An 11,928-nucleotide genomic window follows, 5' to 3' on the forward strand; every position below is an offset into this window, starting at 1 on the left:
GCAGCTTCATTAAATAGTACCAGCAAAACACCAGTCTCAATATCAACAATGAATAGGCGACTCCGGGATGCTGGCCTTCTAGGCAGTGGATCCAGTACAAAAGCTCTAACATCCTAACTCATATCCTAACATTACTTTATCAGCTAAAGACTCATTCACAGCTCAAAATATCTGTTTCACCACACTCTCCACCAGATCTGTGTCGCACCAAACGTAGGGGGTGTCACAAACACATGAAATCTTCAACTGCAATTGCTCCACCTCCACACTTAACACTACCCCAGAAATCACTCCCTTCAATGGTGCCCTATACCTAAGCGTAAAGCAAGATACAGGTCTTCCCCAAGTTGCGTCACACGGAGCGCCTGCTCTCCCTGATCTGAAGAAACATCACAAGTCCACTTCAGGTTACCTTCACTGACTCAACAGAACCCACCATATTTTCCACAAAACCTGAGTCCACACATGGATCAGCCAAAAAGCATGGATCCACCCTCTTAAAAAAAAAATATCGCTCCCACTGGACCAAATGTATCTCTATCATAACGATATCCATCGATGCAAAGCTCGGGCTCCGAGCTCCTCACCACACCTTCCACCTCTTCCATTTCACCTCCAGAACTCGAACTGGCATCCAGATCACTCTAAACTTGACACCAATCTTCCTTGACATACCCTCTGTCTTGTTATTACTGGCTTCAATAGATTCCCACCCATCCTCTGTCTCCCTCAGTCTTTTCAACCTCACCTCATCTCCCAATCATTCTTCCTTAACCAATTACCAACTCTGAGAATATTCCACTTTTCCAAGTCTAAATCTCTTTCTTGCCTCCTCAAGAGACATGTACTCAACCTGTACACAACGCCCTGTACTCAACCTACAGTCACCCACTATCCCCAGGTCCTTTTAGCTATTCAAACTCTATGAAACTCCTTTCCAAGCCCACCACCATCTGCTATGCATTGAGTTGTCCAACCCTCAACTGCTAAGGGGTGCTTTTATACTTTCTGACTTGCCCCTCCGTAATTAGGGCACAGGGAAACACTGATGGAAACTTAGGTTCCTACTCTGTAATATTTATACTAATGATGATAATTGCAATTCAATGTAACAAAGTAAAGCTAGTTTCCTAGCTAACCTTGTAAATTTGCTTTACCAAAGCAATGCTATTATGGCCCATCCACTAAATTACCATCTATTTAGTTGTATGAGTCATGCTATTGTATGACAAATGAATTGCTCATATTTTATATTTTTGTGACAAATGTACCTTATGAGGGGAGACTTGTAGGTCAACGAGGCCTTATCTTTTTTTATTAAAAAAATAATTAAATGCGTAAGTGAACAAGCAAATGTATTTATGGCTCATGTTTTGATTAAGTAGTACAAGGATTTAACATTAGCTTCCAATTCCAATGCTTCTACTAGCCCCGGCCTGCTAACTTTGAATGCTGTGTCTCCCGCTTGCTAGCGTAGCAACGACTACCCAGTGGCTTCCCTGTTTCATCTATTGCTGTTCACTGGACCCTATGATCACTTGGCTACATAGCTGATGCCTGCTGGACTGTTCATTAATCACAGTACTCCATATTTTTTGTTTATCTGTCGGCCCCAGCCTCGAATTCAGGCCCTGTGGGTAGTTAACTGACCCTCTTTGCCCATTCATCTCCATTTTACCTGTTGTTGTTGTCTTAGCTGATTCTCTGTTGCTGTCTTACCCGTTGTTCTCTTAGCTACCTCTCCCAATCAACACCTGTGATTGCGTTATGCCTCGCTTTATGTCTCACTCAAATGTTAATATGCCTTGTATACTGTTGTTTAGGATAGTTGTCATTGTTTTAGTTTACTGCGGAGCCTCCTTTGTCCCACCTCCCACACATAACTGCGTCCAGAGATGCAACCTCTCTTATCGTCACTCACTGCCTGGGTTTACCTCCACTGTACCTGCACCCTACCATACCCCTGTCTGTACATTATGCCCTGAACCTATCCTACCATGCCCAGAAATCTGCTCCTTTTGTTCTCTGTCCCCAACGCACTAGACGACCAGTTTTGATAGCCTTTAGCCGTACCCTCATCCTACTCCTCCTCTGTTCCTCGGGTGATGAGGAGGTTAACCCAGGCCATGTGTGTCCCCAGGCACTCTCATTTGTTGACTTCTGTAACCGAAAAAGCCTTGGTTTCATGCATGTTAACATCAGAAGCCTCCTCCCTAAGTTAGTTTTACTCACTGCTTTAGCATATTCCGCCAACCCTAATGTCCTTGCCGTGTCTGAATCCTGGCTTAAGAAGGCCACCAAACATTCAGAGATTTCCATCCCCAACTACAACATTTTCCGTCAAGATAGAACTGCCAAAGGGGGAGGACTTTCAATCTACTGCATATATAGCCTTCAAAGTTCTGTCATTCTTTCCAGGTCAATGCCCAAACAGTTCGAGCTTCTAATTTTAAAAATGAATCTCTCCAGAAATAAGTCTCAAACTGTTGCCAGCTGGTATAGACCCCCTCAGCTCTCAGCTGTGCCTTGGACACAAAATGTGAATTGATTGCCCCCCATCTATCTTCAGATTTTGTTCTGTTAGGTGACCTAAACTGGGATATGCTTAACACCCCGGCAATCCTACAATCTAAGCTAGATGCCCTCAATCTCACACAAATTATTAAGGAACCCACTGCCTCATCGCCTGCATCTGCTGTGGGTCCGCGGTCAAACCACCACCCCTCATCACTGTCAAAAGCTCCCTAAAACACTTCTGCGAGCAGGCCTTTCTAATCGACCTGGCCCGGGTATCCTGGAAGGCTATTGACCTCATCCCGTCAGTCGAGGATGCCTGGTCGTTTTTTAAAAGTAATTTCCTCACCATCTTAAATAAGCATGCCCCTTTCAAAACATTTAGAACTAAGAACAGTTATAGCCCTTGGTTCACTCCAGACCTAACTGCCCTCGACCAGCACAAAAACACCCTGTGGCAGACTGCACTAGCATCGAATAGTCCCCGCGATATTCAACTTTTCAAGGAAGTCAGGAACCAATACACGCAGTCAGTCAGGAAAGCAAAGGCTAGCTTTTTCAAACAGAAATTTGCATCCTGTAGCTGTAACGGCAAAAAGTTTTGGGACACTGTAAAGTCCATGGAGAATAAGTGCACTTCCTCCCAGCTGCCAACTGCACTGAGGCTAGGTAACACTGTCACCACTGATTAATCCACGATAATCGAGAATTTCAATAAGCATTTCTCTACGGCTAGCTATGCTTTCCTCCTGGCTACCCCAACCCCGGCCAACAGCTCCGCACCCACACAGCAACTTCCCATGAATGGTCCACCACCCAAAGGACATCCAGCTAACTTGGCACAACTGTGGGTAGCATTGGAGTCAAGGTGGGCCAGTTTCCCTGTGGGGGGGCGCAAGTCAATATTAGGAAGGTGTTTATCTGATCAGTACTACTCAACCACAAGGTACTGACATATCTGCTCTGTCCTACTAGGTTGGTTCAATCATTTTTGACATTATATGCATTATGTGGGTTGAATTCTGTAACAACACAGAATAAAACAATTAATACAAGTCCCATGATGGCAGTGACATTACTGCTTTTCACTCATTAACCATTTATTCACATTACTTTAAAATATATATATACAGTGCCTTGCGAAAGTATTCGGCCCCCTTGAACTTTGCGACCTTTTGCCACATTTCAGGCTTCAAACATAAAGATATAAAACTGTATTTTTTTGTGAAGAATCAACAACAAGTGGAACAACATTTATTGGATATTTCAAACTTTTTTAACAAATCAAAAACTGAAAAATTGGGCGTGCAAAATTATTCAGCCCCCTTAAGTTAATACTTTGTAGCGCCACCTTTTGCTGTGATTACAGCTGTAAGTCGCTTGGGGTATGTCTCTATCAGTTTTGCACATCGAGAGACTGAAATTTTTTCCCATTCCTCCTTGCAAAACAGCTCGAGCTCAGTGAGGTTGGATGGAGAGCATTTGTGAACAGCAGTTTTCAGTTCTTTCCAAAGATTCTCGATTGGATTCAGGTCTGGACTTTGACTTGGCCATTCTAACACCTGGATATGTTTATTTTGAACCATTCCATTGTAGATTTTGCTTTATGTTTTGGATCATTGTCTTGTTGGAAGACAAATCTCCGTCGCAGTCTCAGGTCTTTTGCAGACTCCATCAGGTTTTCTTCCAGAATGGTCCTGTATTTGGCTCCATCCATCTTCCCATCAATTTTAACCATCTTCCCTGTCCCTGCTGAAGAAAAGCAGGCCCAAACCATGATGCTGCCACCACCATGTTTGACAGTGGGGATGGTGTGTTCAGGGTGATGAGCTGTGTTGCTTTTACGCCAAACATAATGTTTTGCATTGTTGCCAAAAAGTTCAATTTTGGTTTCATCTGACCAGAGCACCTTCTTCCACATGTTTGGTGTGTCTCCCAGGTGGCTTGTGGCAAACTTTAAACGACACTTTTTATGGATATCTTCTTGCCACTCTTCCATGAAGGCCAGATTTGTGCAATATACGACTGATTGTTGTCCTATGGACAGAGTCTCCCACCTCAGCTGTAGATCTCTGCAGTTCATCCAGAGTGATCATTGGCTTCTTGGCTGCATTTCTGATCAGTCTTCTCCTTGCATGAGCTGAAAGTTTAGAGGGACGGCCAGGTCTTGGTAGATTTGCAGTGGTCTGATACTCCTTCCATTTCAATATTATCGCTTGCACAGTGCTCCTTGGGATGTTTAAAGCTTGGGAAATCTTTTTGTATCCAAATCCGGCTTTAAACTTCTTCACAACAGTATCTCGGACCTGCCTGGTGTGTTCCTTGTTCTTCATGATGCTCTCTGCGCTTTTAACGGACCTCTGGGACTATCACAGTGCAGGTGCATTTATACGGAGACTTGATTACACACAGGTGGATTGTATTTATCATCATTAGTCATTTAGGTCAACATTGGATCATTCAGAGATCCTCACTGAACTTCTGGAGAGAGTTTGCTGCACTGAAAGTAAAGGGGTTGAATAATTTTGCACGCCCAATTTTCAGTTTTTGATTTGTTAAAAAAGTTTGAAATATCCAATAAATGTCGTTCCACTTCATGATTGTGTCTCACTTGTTGTTGATTCTTCACAAAAAAATACAGTTTTATATCTTTATGTTTGAAGCCTGAAATGTGGCAAAAGGTCGCAAAGTTCAAGGGGGCCGAATACTTTCGCAAGGCACTGTATATATCAGTTGCTGTGTATGTTGCATTTGTTTTTATTTGATGACTGTATTATTTCATTCCAAGTCATCTATTCTTCATAGTGCTGGTGCCAGTGCTGTCTGACAAAATCACTATTTTAGTAGTTCTTTAAAGTAAATAAGGCTTTTTTTAATGACTGCTGAATGCCAACTATCGACCACTTAGAGCATGTATTTTCAAGTAGAGATACCTTGGGAAGCAACTGCTCTCTATCCCTCTTGTCTTCTCTCTCTGTCCCACACTAAGCTAACGTAGCGGACTTCAAAGAAACACACAGGCCGGACCAGTAGGTGTGCGATACATTATGGTTGTTGTCATTTACCAAGTTTTCTGCGCTAAACTATGTAGAATATTGGCCTGTTGGTAACTCCTTACTACATCGCACAGTTCGGGCTTGATCTGATTTATCTCTAGAGAAACTGCACATTGTGCGCATTAAGTTCCCAGAAAAAAAAGGAACGAAATGGAATTCAAATAATTGAGCCGACTTCAGTCAATTAGTTAAAAATGTATAGATTTAAAAAATAACTGAAATGTTGGTTAATCGCTCAGAACTATGTACTACTCAACCCCAAGGTACTGACATATAGCTGTTACGTACTACTCAACCACAAGGTACTGAAATATATACACGTAACTGCCAAAATAAAGGAAACACCAACATAGAGTCTCTTAATAGGGCGTTGGGCCGCCACGAGCCAGAACAGCTTCAATGCACCTTGGCATAGATTCTACAAGTGTCTGGAACTCTACCGGAGGGATCTGACACCTTTCTTCCATGAGAAATTACATCATTTGGTGTTTTGTTGATGGTGGTAGAAAACAGTGTCTCAGGCGCTACTCCATAATCTCCCATAAGTGTTCAATTGGGTTGAGATCTGGTGACTGAGACACACACACCCTTTAAACCCACGAGGCTCCTTTGAGGCCCCCTTTCAAAGTCACTGAGATCTCTTCTAGCCATTGCAGACAAAATAATGGGCAACTGGGCATTTTTATACATGACCCTAAGCATGATGGGATGTTAATTTCTTAATTAACTAAGGAACCACACCTGTGTGGAAGCATCTGCTTTCAATATATTTGTATCCTTCATTTACTCAAGTGTTTCCTTTTATTTTGACAGTTACCTTTATGTGCTCTATACTACTCAACCACAAGCTACACAATACATATTTTATAGGGCTTTTTGCACTACTGAGCCGAGTCAAACCGAGCTGTACTGGGCTGGCATGGTTATGCATCCAGCATAGGTGCTGGAAACGTACTGAAAAGGACAATGTGGGGAAAAATATCTGAATCGGCAATAGTTCGGTTCGGTCAGAACAATAGTGTGAAAAGGGTATAGGTTTTAAGCACTAACTGTGGATACGAGCGTCTGCTAAATGACAACAATGTGTCCAAGGCAAATTTCATTAGTTTGATGGGAAAAGTATTTACTATTATGTTTGGGTTGAGTTGTGAGTGATGTTGACTGACTCTGTCCCTATTCTCTGATCCGTGTCTGTCCTCTAGGTCCATGCCATGATTGGTGTCCTGATGGATGACACTGATCCCCTGGTCAAGGTGAGGAAGGTGGAGAAGGCCCCTCAGGAGACCTGCGCTGACATCAGAGGACAGGACAGCCAGATCCAGGAGATCAAGGTAGGAGAAGAGGACTCCACTAAACGTCATACCTTGTAACTGCTTAGTAAGTATTTTAAGCATTTTATGCGAAATGAGATGAGTACCACGTTATGTAAATAGCCTATACTAGACTCTCTGGACACTCTCTGGACAGCCTGTAGTCATTCACTGTTTGTTAGGATACCGGTATCGCGATTCCAGATTTTCCTTGGCAAAAAAGAAAACACAGAAGCATACAGAACTCTATGGTCCATTTTTAAAAACCTACTTTATGTCAAATAATGTGTGCTATAGCTTGCAAAATAAACAAACGTGACTCTGGGGGACAACGTACGGCTGTTTTCTTTCCAACATTAGGACTGTTTTCCTAAAAATAATTCAGTCTGCTTCTGACTGTGACGCTGTTGTTCTGTAGGAGTCCGTGGAGCTGCCCCTCACCCACCCTGAGTACGTGCATACCTGTGCCTGTTTGTGCGTCTCTGCCAATATGTTTGTGTGCCTGTGCTTCTCTCTGTGTGTTAGGTAAGATCCTGCTGGCCAAGGCGGTGGCCAACCAGACATCAGCTACATTCCTGCGTGTGGTTGGCTCAGAGCTGATCCAGAAGTACCAGGGAGACAGGCCCAAGCTGGTCCGAGAGCTGTTCAGAGTGGGCCGAGGAACACGCACCATCTATCGTCTTTATCGACGAGATAGACGCCATCGGCACTAAACGGTACTTACTACAACCACGTTCTTAAAATATGTAATTTAAAGGCCCAATGCAGTAGTTTTTATATCAAATAATTTCTGTTTAACAATTAAGTACCTTAGTGTAATAGTCCTTCTCTATAATACACGTTTCTATGTGAATTTGGTCAGGCCGCCCCAAAAGTTACATATTGTAGCTTTAAATGATAGGAATAGGCATAGCAAGGTTGTTTAATAGCTCCACCTTGCCCTCTGATAGGCTTGGTGAAAGTTGAACCATTTTGCTTATACCAACCAAATCCTCTTAGATATTGACAATTACTGGATCTGACTTGTTGATTTGGGAATGTGCCAACTACTGTTTCTCTTCCCTTTAGGTGTGACTAAACGTTGTTTATCTCTCCATGTGTAGATATGAGTCTGACTCTGGAGGAGAGAGGGAGATCCAGAGGACCATGTTGGAGTTTCTCAACCAGCTGGACGGTTTTGACTCCAGAGGAGATGTCAAGGTGATCATGGCCCCCGACAGGATAGAGACCCTAGACCCTGCATTCATCAGACCTGGTAAGACGCTCTCTCTCATGAGTATCTGAAAGATAGAGCCTATTTTTGTATCGTGTATCATATTAAAATCGACCGGTAGAGCGGGACTATTAGACAGGGATAAAACGACCTCAGTTGAAGTGTATATTGAGGATCGAGATTCTCCTATAAAAGGAATGCAGATTAATTTCCTCCTTCTGAGCTCCATCTGTGGAACTGACCTCTTGACCTTGAGCGAACAACGGATGGAGCTCTCAGAGCACTTTACAAGACTCCGATTTCAAGGAAACAACATTCACTGAAGCCATTTGAGCAAGGCGCCTTTCTTTTCTTCCCACAGTGTTGAGTCAATGTCAATAAGTATTCTGTTCTAGAATCAGAATGAGTAGAAGCGAACGGCCATTCCCTCGCTTTGATATTCCATGCCCCTCACCCCCTTCCCTATGTTTTTTTCCAGGTCGTATTGACAGAAAGATAGAGTTCCCTCTGCCTGATGAGAAGACCAAGAGGAGGATCTTCAACATCCACGCCAGCAGGATGACTGTAGCCGACGACGTCCCCCTGGACGACCTGATCCTGGCCAAGGATGACCTGTCAGTTGCTGACATCAAGATATGGATGTCCAGGGTTTCCTCTACCACAGTGGTCCTCAACCTGGGTACCTGGTCTATCTGCATGGTCATTGGGAAGACTCATAAGAGCATAGGCCATGGCGATACAGTTACCCCAAAAAAGTGTTTTAAAAAACACTGCATTACCACTGCTAAGGTGGGGTAGTCCCCCTATCTAGCACTGTTGCCCCTTGCCTGCCAACAAAGAGTTGGCCTCCATGGGTTTCAACTGCTTTAGGTGTGTGGCTTTAGGAATGTTTGCAGCCACTCTAGGGAAAACATGATTCTCAAACGGCCTCGAGCTAAACCAGATTTAGTATATTTGACTTGACTGTGCTGCCCTCTAGTGGCAGTTCTTTTAAGGTAAATCCTGAAAGGATTCTCCTACTTCCCAGCAATGCTGGGCCTTTTTCGGCTACTTTCAGAATGCCTCCCTCCTTCCTTGAAGTCATGGATCTGAGAGAGTTAAGTCTAGGATCAGGTCTTCCGTGTCCATATATTCTTATTCATTATGACATAAAAGACAAAACTGATGCTAGATCAGTACTCCTACTCCCAAGACTATTTGTGAATACAGGCCCTGATCTTTTGAGGCTGACCTGAGTTGACCTTTCTCCTCTCTTTCTCCCCCTCCTCCAGGCGATCTGCACCGAGGAAGGCCTCATGGCCCTGAGAGAGCGCAGAATGAAGGTCACCGATGAAGACTGCAAGAAGTCCTGTTTGGACTTCAGGAGGGTACGCCGGAGGGTACGCCGGAGGGCCTGTACCGCTAACCCCGGACCTCGGACGTTTAACCCCTGACCTGTACCCTGTCCGCGGTGTGAGAGAGCTTTGATGTATTTCGTTGCATGTTACGTTTGGCTTCCTTTCCAGTTGTCTACTTTAACGTCATGAACTCTGACGATAAATACAAGAATTTGAATGGGAGAGAAGTGTTCTTATTCCTCGTTCCATGTATGATTACTCTCATTTCCCTCCGTGCTCCGTTTAGTATAGGTAGTGTCACGTAGTCAGTTGTCCTGAAGTTTGGTCTTCATTGGAGAAGCCTGCAAATCTAGGCTAGAGTAGAAGTACTGTTCAATAGTATACAGTCTGCATCATACCCACGTCTGGGTTCCATAACTGGTTCATCAGCCCCAGTAACAATCTTTCTCTGTTTATTTTGCGGAAAATGAATCCCATTTGATTTATTCCGCTCAATCACCATCTTCCAGTAGTATTTAGACTTCAGACAACACTTGTACATACTGTTTATACAGATGCCCTGTTTCTTCATAGTCACACTTAAAGGATATCACTCTATTCCTCTTGGTTGCAGGGGTCTGTCTGATTCCCAAGACAGAATAACGGAACTAAGGAGGAGGATGCAACTCATGTCCTGACGCTGAAACTATTGTATCTCTCTTTACTATCTCGCTCCCCTCTTTCTCTTTGCTTAAAAGAAGACCTCCATTAATAACAGGAATGTTCCAGTATCTCCCGCACACGACGTCGTTTAGGAGCCACCCCAGAAGCAGTCACCCGGACACACATCTAAATAGTCCCTCACATCACTTCTGTCTGTTTTAATAGGAAGTGTAGTGTATCGCTTTGATATGAAAAAAGACATGTTATACACGTGCGTGCACACACTGGAACAAATCAGCTCCTCCGAATCCTTCCGGGCCTCTCAGAAGCTACTCATTTCCAATCCCCATTTCAGTGATCCTCCCCTATGTTCACCCCTTTTCCAGTACACTGAGTTTAAGAGCACAAATTAATCTGCTTTTTGTGTGCGGTTGCGCAGCTGCAGTTCATTTGACACGTGAGACGCAGAGACGCAGCATCGATTTAAACCTCTTGATGTGGGGTCATGTATAACTTTGTATTCAGCAGAACGCTCGCTAGCCCATACAGTTTCGTTGTGGGATTTAGTGAAAATGCCACACGCAGCCCTGATCACTCTCCATGTCATCCCCCTTATTAACTCGGTCACGCAGTTCAACTGCAACGCAGCGCACATTGCAGCACATTCAGCAAACCCGAAGAAACCTTGAAATTCAGCGTAGCGTATAGTAGGGCCAGAGAGACAGGATCGGAAGGAGAGGAGAGGAAGGAGGGGCGAATTGTAATGAGCCATTTGGCCTGCCAAGGATAATATCTGTTGAGGATGTCTGAGCCACACCATGTATGCCGGCATTAGAGACTGTTGGTAGTTATAACTACTGGTTATTACTGTGTAATAAAACATATGTAATGTGGGACTGTCATATAATAATAAAGTCTAACCTTGTTTCCATATTCTGGTACATATTTATTCAAATTTTACCATTGAACTGAGATTTGATTGACAGGCCCACTGTTGACCTTTCAGTGATTTCTCAGTCAACTGAGGAGGCAAAGATCCTGGACATATCTGAGGACTTCTCTTCATTGTCATTGACTTCTAATGTGTTGAGGGTGACTTTAACAACCTCCGTTGCAGGCAGAGACTTCTTAAAGACTTCATAGATTATTCAAATACTTTAATGTTCTGACAGACAGAAACTGATTGGGTTTGCAACTGGATTTCTCTGTGGCCAGAGGGAGAAGCAATTCTCATCATTTACCACTAAGTGGAGCCAACAGTGCGTGTTTTTATAATAATCGCACTGACAAAATAAATTGGACGGTGAGAATTAGGCCGGTCACAGTTCTTGGACAACGAATATCGCATAAAATCTGATATTTGTTTTCATCAATCGAACCCAATCATTTACTCAATTAAAAACTACTGTAACCTATGCTAAATCCTGAAATGGCTTTCCTTGAAAACATTTTTATATTTAGCCTTATCAACTCTTTATCAAAGCAACAAATACAACATAATGTTATGAAGGCAAAACTGTTCAAATAAAATTTAGAGAGCAGTGTTGCAGCTTTAGCCCAATTATATTTGTTTACACCACCGCAACCATGCTCCACTCTTAAATTTCGCGTACATTCAGAAATACTTTCTAGTAGGTGGCATTATCATCCAATGAAAATACTTGCACCTCCCAGCATCGAGTCTCAGCAGCATGTCAGACCGATAGATCCTCTCTTCTGTCACAAAATACGAACATTTCCAAAGCTTTCAGTAAACCATAATTACATACCCATCTAGAACAAAATCTACAGGATTAAAATGTGCCATTTGGACAAGCGACGGCCCTAAATCGCATTTGTTTTAACTTTGTTATATT

General features: G+C 43.2%; 1 pseudogene; it reads left to right on the forward strand.

The window, feature by feature from the left end:
• The first annotated feature begins 5,425 nt into the window (after positions 1–5,425).
• LOC112251510 lies at positions 5,426–10,961 on the forward strand (annotated as a pseudogene).
• Positions 10,962–11,928: the final 967 nt, after the last annotated feature.

The sequence above is a fragment of the Oncorhynchus tshawytscha genome, linkage group LG05 (assembly GCF_018296145.1).
Source record: "Oncorhynchus tshawytscha isolate Ot180627B linkage group LG05, Otsh_v2.0, whole genome shotgun sequence".
NCBI classification, from domain to species: domain Eukaryota; kingdom Metazoa; phylum Chordata; class Actinopteri; order Salmoniformes; family Salmonidae; genus Oncorhynchus; species Oncorhynchus tshawytscha.